The sequence below is a fragment of the Rhagoletis zephyria genome, unplaced genomic scaffold (assembly GCF_001687245.7).
Source record: "Rhagoletis zephyria isolate East Lansing unplaced genomic scaffold, Rhagoletis_zephyria_1.1 Rzeph_scaffold_00971, whole genome shotgun sequence".
NCBI lineage: Eukaryota > Metazoa > Arthropoda > Insecta > Diptera > Tephritidae > Rhagoletis > Rhagoletis zephyria.
In genome coordinates, this window is record NW_016158055.1 from 52,013 (window position 1) to 62,140 (window position 10,128).

The following is a 10,128-nucleotide window of genomic DNA, read 5'->3' on the forward strand; positions in this document are numbered from 1 at the left end:
ATTTAGTCTTTAAGTATTATAAACATATGGTACACGCAGGTGTGCCATTCATAGATTAGATACAAAAAAAAATTATAAAGTAGTAATTCCGTATTATTAAAATTTAACTAATGGTGTTTTCGTTTCTACCAAAAAATGTTGCCCTCGCACGGTGCAAAATGTGTTTGATGTTACACTCAACCCTTTAAAAGGGCAAGTTTTTGCCTTCTTGTCCTTGTCCGGCTTACGCATTTCATAATATTGTCGTTTTAAGCAACCATCTGATTTTCAGGGCAACCAACTCCCCTGACAAAGCTTCAAAGGGCAGAAAATGTGCCTTTTTTGCCTTACAAGAGTGTGACATTTTAAGAAATGATCACAAAGTTTTCTCACCCTTTGCCCTTATTTTGGACTCGAATACGAAAAGAGAAAGGGGCAGTCAAAATGCGACAGTTTTTGGTAGAAACGAAATCACCATAAGTTTTTCTGTTTTTCCACGTAACTTTTTTTTTGAATTGAATTTTTGAAAATGGCATTGAAACACTTTATTCAACTCGGAAATTAACTGCAGTTGATCTGGATTAAGTCCGAGTTTAAGCTTTTAGATACTCTTGGACATGACACCAATGGTGAATGTGTGCCTCTAGTAGTTAGAACCAGAGTTGGGAGTATTCGAAATTTAGTATCTGAAAGGAAACTCAAGAATAAAAATCAATTTTTCCGCTGGCACACTTATAGGTGGATGGTGTTTTATGCTAGAAATCGATTGTTTTACACTTGTATTTGTAATTTGTTCATAAATCGATAAGAGTGTAAATAAAGTTTAATCTAGTTATTAAGCCGAAAGCTTTCAAAGGTCAACATTTTAAGCAAGTTTCGGTTTTTGAAGTCCGTTTTGCTCCATCTTATCAGGATTTTTTCTAACCACAAAACACATGGCGGACTTTATGCGGCTGACAAAATTTTTCAAATTTTGATGGATTTACTTTATTCCTGGTATCCGGAAGTTTTTGGGCCCGCTGATTACAAATATGAAGTCACATTTTCAAAATTCAAAATAGAGAATCCAATATGGCGGTCAAATTTTGAAAACAAATTTAATTCTTATAAGATTTGGTACCTTTGGCCGTCATATTAGATCCGCCATTTTGAAATTTTAAAATCTGAATTCATATTCGTAACCACCCAGTGGGAAAATGTAATGTATAGTAATCGAAAAAATAATCAGTAATAATCAGGGCGAAGAAAAGTGGGGCATTCAATTTTGCATTACCTAGTATCGAGAAATGAATGTGTTTTATAATGAAATTTTTGGAACTTTTTGAATACATTAGCATGCTGATTACATAGTTAGCAGTAATATTATCGAGGACGCATAAGTAATACATTATATAATTTATCACGCATGTCATGCATTACTACTTTTCCAACTGGGCAGCGATCTTAAGATCCCCTTTACCTTTATACCAAGATATATGTAGTAAATCCGTGAATATTATTGAAAAAAAATGTTGTCACATAAAGTTCGTCGTGTTTTTGAGGTTAGAAAAAAAATTTTGACTTGATAAATCAAAACGGACTCCAGGGTCATATTGAAGGAACCTAAAAACATATATAACACCATCTGGCCAAAGAAGCTTTCCTAAATTTTTTTTTTGTTATCCTATGTTTTTTCAAACTTCGAAAATCAAAAGGTCCTGAGATATGCCCATGTAAAATATTCCGTACCACCTTACTAGTAAACAAAGAAAATTCGCCGTACACCCCTGAGCCTAAAGTATTTTTGCAAGGCCATTTCGAAAAAAAAAATTCGGTCGAACTTAGGATTTGCCTGTTTACATTATTCGGTCACACCTTCATACGTTCGGCGGCAATACAATTTTTTTATACCTCTACTGGAATAATCGAAATACTTCCTTAGCGAAAGTTTAAAAATTTTAGGCGAGCTCTAATTTACCTTGGTATAAAGGACTGAGATCTGGTCGGTAAGTACTTGAGGTCAATGGACTTTCGTCAATAACATCGATATATTATAGGTTAGGTTATTAAGGCGCGTACGAATGCCTCGTACTTCCACTCGGAGGCAGATTTGCCCATTGTGAATGCCCTCTGTGAGTGTCAGGAGGAGGCACTTCCTTCCAACCGAGGTTAATCCATAATGTCAGTATAAAGTCTGTCAAACCATTTAATATCCCGGATGAAGCCGGATGTTCGATATTTTCACCTCCGCTATCTCTCCCAAGCTATTAAAAAAGCGTGACCCCAAATGCTTGAGACGCTTTGTCTGGAGCATTGACATAAGAAGTGGTGAATCGATTCCTCTTCATCCTCTTCCCGACAACTTCTGCAGGGAGAGCTTGTTGGTATACGCCATCGATGGAGCATTGGTGCTATAGCACAGTGCCCTGTGATGACACCGGTAAGAGTCCTAACTGCAAATTTGTTTAGTGTTTTCTCAGTACGACTCTTATTGAGTCTCGGCCACAAGAATCTTGAGACCTCACAGTCCTCCCGATCGATCCAAAGGTCATTGGTTACTGATGTGGTGTATTCTTCAATCCCCCTTAGCAGAAAAGTAATAGGTGGCAGTAGGGAGTTGTCCGCTTCGCTAATTTGCATTTCCGAGCCGGGTCTAGCCATCTCATCAGCTATTTCGTTCCCTTCTATATTGCTTTGTCCAGGAACCCAGCAGAGAGAGATTTTGACGTGACTCAGTGAGGCCAGCGTTGCACGACATTTCCGAACTGCCGCCTGGCTGTCAACTAACATAGTGACGTTTCCTGACAGGTACTTACTATCCCGCATGAGACAGGCCGCCTTCTCTATGGCAGTTATCAGGCAGCGGTATGATTGCCTTATTTGAAGGTCGTTGGAGTACAGACCCAAGCCGACTCCTTTTTCCATCTTTGAGCCATCGGTTTAGATGGAAATACCATCATTTACCGACAGGAGACCACCTTCCCAATCTTCCCGGGTTGGAAATTGTATGGGAGTGCACGTTGTTGGTCTGATTCCACAATTTTGATTCCCTCAGTCTAAGGGCCGCTTTTGCGGATGCACCTGTTAAAAATACTTATGCCGGCTTCAGGTAAAAGATCATGTTCAGCCCTTCTTGTAGCGCGCTTCTTACGGCGCCTGATAAACCGAGGCTTGCGACAAAATATTTTTTTATTTTCACTTTTATTTCAACATAGATTTATTAAAAGAAAAATACTGATAAAAATAAAATATTTCACCCAAACAGGGTTGAAATTTTAAAATTCCTACCCGTATTTTGTTTGTAAGTATACTAGTGGCATTGTGCTACTATGATAGCACGGCCGTGTAACCAATGTACAGTAGTCGAAAAAATTATAGCCCACCAAATTTTGACAAGCTTTAAAATATTTATTTGGCTGAGCTCAGGCGACCTAGGCCCACAGCTTGGCGGGCTGTGGACGGCCTAAATATAGGCTAGCTGGGAATAACCAATAAGCAGCCCCTGACCAAGAGCGGTAAGAGTGGAGGGCGTGGCATAAAAGGCCACAACAGCCCTGCGAAACTTAAGCGTCAAGGCGAGTCTATGCCGCCTTTAAGTAAGCGTCCCCAGCCCCACCGGGGTTGCACCGGGGGAACACCTACCCATGAGAGGGAGGCAACACGCGACGAGGGATTTCCCAACAGCAGATAAATACTGGGGGGGCCACTCTGGTGTATTCGGTTTAAGGGCCCGCCAGTACATGCGGCGTCTGTGCACCAGTAGGTGCAGCTGCAAATGTTACGCTTTATTTTTCATAAAGCAGAAAAAAGGAGAGAAATCCAGTGCATGTCTGGCCGGTATCTGGCGGTGCACTAGTCAGCGTCTGACACCATGTTAGGTGCGGCTGTATGATATCTATACACCANAGCTGCAAATGTTACGCTTTATTTTTCATAAAGCAGAAAAAAGGAGAGAAATCCAGTGCATGTCTGGCCGGTATCTGGCGGTGCACTGGTCAGCGTCTGACACCATGTTAGGTGCGGCTGTATGATATCTATACACCAGTACACGTCGAAGCACACTGGGAGTGCCTTAGATTGTAGTCGATCTATTTGACTGCAAAGATGGGGTGATGTGAGCATAGCTCTGCCGAGGTGGTAGCTCGCCGTGTGCCAGGAACCAGCTACTTCGGGCCTTGGTCAATAAGTGTACATTGGATGCAGAATAGTAGTCTGCATTGCCCCGGGCGACCGTGATCCGTCCTGCGTCCCGGGATCAGCAAAACGTAGATCGTGCCTCAAGGAACTGGGGTAGGAGCAGCGACTCCGAGGGTACACCCGCTGTCGATTTTTACGGCCCGCCCCCTGCACACGATGCGCTGGAACCTAATTTATGGAAAACAATGCAAACCAAAATATAAAAAATTTAAAAGATTTTGAGTCGGGGCCAACAAAAAATGGCACCACCTTTCAGGAGATCAGCGAGACTTCAAAGGTCACCTCCTCTGGCAGTTAAACTAACACCGAGAGCTGAAAAGGAGCAGGTTGGGACTAGCGTCTCAAAAATTATAGATTCAGGACCTACTGTTAACTCGACTCCAATAACGACACCAACGCGGACCGAAACACCCACCACGAGCGCAAATGTAAACTGTGATACAATACAGAAGTCTACCACGAAGAAATCAGGTTGACCGCGCCAAGATTTTATCGTGAAAATGCGTTTGGAAGAAGAAGCTTTGGACAAATGTCGTAAGTGCCTTCAAACAATGAAGACGGCTTTGGCTAGACAGAGAAATCTTACCATGGGCATCAAAAATGGGATCTCCGAAATGGACGAACTCTTCGACATAGTAGCTGCAAGCTGAAGGAACTGGCAAAGAGCAGAGAAGGAAACACGGCAAACTGCGTCTACGAAGATTGTCGACACACCAACCAGACCGGCCCACAAAAGGGCAGCCTCAAGTCCAGCCGACGCAGAAAATGTCAAACGAGCTAAGGAAGGCGACCAAGAGAAATTCCAAATGGTCCCCAATAGGAAGGAGGTTAAGGAGGTTAAAAATAAACGACCAGATAACCAGTCGGTTAAAAATCGCGGACCAACAAGTTATACAGCAAAAGTAAGAAGAAGCTCAGAGTCCGACCTCCCAAACAAGACGCGATAATGATTCTACCAGCAGAACCCGGACGATGAAGTAGGCGTGCGGAAAATCCGGAAAACAAAGACGGGCGCTATCCTACTTGAGCTAGAAAAGGGTGCCAAAGTCGGTGACCAGTTTTGCAAGAAACTGAAAACTGCCGTCAACGAGACTCAGCAGAGGTGGAAGGACTCAAAGAGAAGTCAACGATAGAAGAAGTCGAAGTAGCACTAAAGAAAATTGCTCCAGATGCCGGAACTATGAGCGTTACCCTCACGGAGCCAAATAGCCGAGAACAAATGCGCGCATTCGTCAAACTACCAGCAGAGGACGATGCGACCCTCCTAAAAGCAGGATTAGTTAAGGTAGGGTGTAATAAAATTCGCATTCGCGAGGCCAAGGGCATAAAACGATGCTTCAGATGCTTCGGATTCGGCCACATGCAGTACAACTGTAACGGCGAAGATAGAAGAGCTAAGGGCTTATGTATTCGCTGCGGTGAAGCAAATTATAGGATGAAAGAATGCCGAAATAAACCGAGGTGCTGCCTTTGTCCAGAAGCCGGAGAAAACGCAGTTGACCATATACCTGGTACAAACAAGTGCATGATATACAGAAAAACCTATGACAAATGACACGAATTTTGCAAGCCAACATGCACCGAAGTAAAAATGCAGATGAAATATTGAGTCAGATCGCGGTGGAAAAAGTATAGATGTGGTACTTATAAGTGAACAATACAAACAGCGTAACGATGGAACTTAGCTCGAGGTAACGAAACACAAGCAACTACACTGTTTTAAGAAAGGGATCGGGAGAATGCTTTGTGTGGATAAAAAATAACCAATACAAACTCATGAGTTGCTATCTAACACCAAGCGACCCGGTTGAAATGTTCCAAAGAAAATTAGACCTCACAGAAGATTAAGCCCTAGAGATCGGCGGAAACATTGTAATGACAGCCGACTTTAACTCGAAACTTGTAGACAAAACTATGACAGAGATTGTCAAAGCCTGCAACGCATCCATGCCAAAAGCCAAACCATTCAAGAAAAAAACGGCATACTGGTGGACAAAGGAAATAGCTGCTCTTCGACGACTCTGTCTCCAGAAAAGAAGGAAGCTTACTAGGGAAAGAATCAGAGGTGTTACAACAGTCACAATGGAAGAGTACAAGACAGCTAAAACAGACTTGAAAAGGGCATTTCGGCAAAGCAAAGCGAAAAAATTGGAGCAACTGCGAAATTACATAAATACCAACCCCTGGGGTCTAGGGTACAAAATAGTCATGCACAATCTTGGGACCTTTTAAAAGAAACCAACTCTCAACAGCGAAAAAATGCATTTTATTGTAGATTCATTATTCCTCAATCACCCAGCAAGAGCAGTCGACCCGGAAGTTACACACCCCGAAGCACTCCCAGGAGGAGGAACTCAAAACAGCCCTTAAAACTCTGAAAAACATCAAGGCTCCTGGCCCGGATGGTATCCCTGTGGAGGTTCTAAATGAAATCGGAAATTCACGCCTGAATATGTTGCTACAGATGTATAACGCCTGCCTGAGAGAAAGAAAATTTCCGGAAAGATGGAAAAAGCAGCAACTAACGCTTATTGGCAAAGGAAAAGGGGACCCTGAGTCCCCGGGGCATACGGGCCATTGTGCATGCTCGATAACGTGGGAAAGCTCTACGAACGACTTTTAAAACCACTACTACAGCGGCAATACAGGAGGCAGGAGGGCTGTCACCAAGACAACATGGTTTCAGACCAGTGGGGCTTTTCTCAAACGAGTTAGCGACAAATATCGTATCGCTATCTCAACCTTGCGGCATTCATAACATACATCGGCAACTTGCGATAGCGATCCAAAAATTTTGGCTAACTCGGTTGAGAATAGCCCCACAGGAAGATCCACATTCAGACGTCCTTGAGAGTTTCCAGAGCGCGCAGAAAGGAAACCACGACTCTCGAAAAATAGTTCTCCTGGCAACACTAGACGTGAGAAACGCCTATAACAGCGTTAGATGGATTGACATAATCGAGACCTTAGAGTCTATCACGTACACAGCCAGTTGATGAAGGTAGTACGCAGTTACTTGAGTGGCCGTATGCTCCTCTATGAAACAAGCGATGGAGTCATGACAAAGCCGATAGCTTCGGGAGCAGCCCAAGGCTCTATATTGGGCCCCGACATTAGGAACATAAATTACGACGGAATCTTAGAAATAGACATGCCAGACGACACTCATCTAGTCGCCTTCGCAGATGATGTCGCAGCGGTAATCAAGGACACTGCAGAAGCACAAAGAAAACTCAACCAACTCATGCTACGCAACAAAGAGTGGCTAGATAACCACGGTCTAACGCTTGCCACGGAAAAGACAGAAATACTCCTGCTAACACGGAGACACATCCTGATGAAGTCGAAATGAGGGTCTGTGACACAGTAACTCTCTCCAAGAAATCTGTGAGGTACCTAGGACTAATATTGGGCCCCAAGCTGACATACTGGGCGCAAATACAGCACGCGGCTAAGAAAGCACAACTAGTGGCAGCATCGCTCAGCAAGCTGATGGCAAATATTGGAGGACCAAAACAGAGCAAGATAAAACTCCTAATGGACATAACCACGTCAATCCTTCTCTATGGCAGCGCAATTTGGACAGACGCACTGGCAGCAGAAAAATGAAAGGAGGATACTATCTTCAGTACAGCGCACAGCTGCTCTTAGAGTGGCATCAGCTTACCGTAATGTAGCTGAGCCAGAGATTCTAGTAATAAGCGGAATCCTACCCATAGATCTAGCGGCCAAAAAACGCAAAATGAAGTGGGGATTTAAACAAGCTAAGGCCTCGCTGACGACTGTGCAAGAAATAGAAGAGCAAATATGGGCCCTGTGGCAAGAACGTTGGCATGCAGAAAAAAGACGAAGGTGGACAGCAAAACTAATACCTAAAATTCAGGAATCGACAGTTAGAAAATTCGGCAATGTAAATTATTACATAACCCAACTACGGCCATGGATACTTCCTGAAATACCTCCACCAGATGGGCAAGGCAGAGAGCCCGAGCCGAGCTAGACGACGCAGATGCGCTTGAGCGACAAATAGGCAAAATCACCGCAGAGAACATAGTCAAAAAAATGACGAATTGCGAGGAAAACTGGAATGACATCGCAACGTACACAGAAAATATCTTGAGAGTCAAAAACCGAGAGCTAGACACCATAGTGAACTACAAGTGGCCCACCTGGACGCAGGAGAGTAGAAGAGTCTGAAAAGACCTTTGGATCTCTACCCCCAAGTAATGACAGAGCGGTTCCAGGGTAAGGGTAGCGAAGAGTCCAGTGAGAGGGGATTTTTTAGTGGCCACACGTAACAGCGACGGCTGTTATAGATCCGAAGGAATTTTTCGCCCACTTCTCCCGCCAAAAAAAAGAAAAAAATTAGTTTTGGTTAGTTTTTATAGTTCATTCTTAAACAACATCCATATAAATACAAGTTTAAAGGCAGTGTCACACGATTGGTGCAAATCGTATCCCAATTATGGGAATACAGAAATATTTTTCTTTATCCCAATCCCGAAAAATAATTTGTTGAAATATTAAAAATGCACAAATCTGTACAAATATACCAATCGAGTGACACTGCCTTTAAAATTTATGCATTTAAAAAAATTCAAATCTCGAGTTTTTAATTCGATTCTGAGTATGCAGTTTTGTAGTCCATTGAATTCTAGTAGAATAAAGTGCAAGTTTCAAGTCGCTAAAAACTACGGTTGTTTTCTTAGAATTTTTAAAAAAGCTTGAAATTCGTACGAAAGTTTGTTGAATTTTTTTAAAATTGCACAAAGTCTGAATCTTGGATTTACACGGATTTTTTTGAAGAATGAACCATATTTTTATAAAAAAAATAACCAAAATTAAATAACAACAAAAATAATACGTTAGAACTTGGCAAAAAGTGGTTCGGCTATAATTTTTTGACCACAGTACGTATTTTTTTATATATTTAATTGGACATGCACATTTTACATTATAAATAATGCTGTTTTTTTTGCCTTTTTTCAATTTTAAAATTCTAACCCTGGTTATTAACATCTTTTTAGCGGAAACGCTACATTTCGAGAGGGGTCAGCACACCTACAACCCCAAAACTCCCCGAAACCCGGCACCCCCGAATTTTACCAAATTTTGGACATGTGCACGGCTGCATTGAAATTCGCCGCCAACGCAGCGCCAAAGTTGTAAGTATGTGGACCGGCCTCTATTCTTTGTACGTACATATATAAATATACATGTTATGTATGTACATATTTATGTATACAACTTTAAAAAAGATTGTACCAAATAATCTATGCTTATGTTTATAAATAAATTTTATTTTTTTTTGCGTTCTCTGGTTGCACCCCGCTCGTCCGCGCGGCACGCGGCATGAAGGCAAAAGCACCCGTGGCAGGAGCGAAAAAAATTAATAACTAGCGACTCCGTGCAAGTTTCCGTGTTTTTTTTTTTTGCTTTTAAATAATGTATTATAGAATAAGGATTGACATTCACTGTACGAGTATTAAAAAATCTGATCGAGAAGTAATAAATATTTCCATTTAATATAAAAATTAANTTTCATCCTGATCATTTATGTATACATTTGTCTATATCTATCTCGATTCGTTTTGGCTGTTACAAACAACCGTTATGTGAACAAAATTAATATACCCTTGTGCACAAGTGCGCTCGGGTATAAAAAAAACTTAAAAATTGTATACGAAATAATGATTATTTGAAAAATTGAAACAATCAGGCTAAAGCGTGTCTAATTAACTATTATCGTGTAAAAAATAACTGAATTCATCAAAAATAAAGTTAATAACAATTACTCTTGTAAAACTTCGAATTTTGCAAAATTGCTCAAATGATATTTTTTATTTTTAATATTTTTATTGAGCTTTGTACCACGATTGTTTATTAGGAAAAATTGAAAAAGCAACAAAGTCTAAGCGGTAGAAGTTATAGCACTATTTCGGAGATCACCACATCTCCTCATCAGACTTCTTT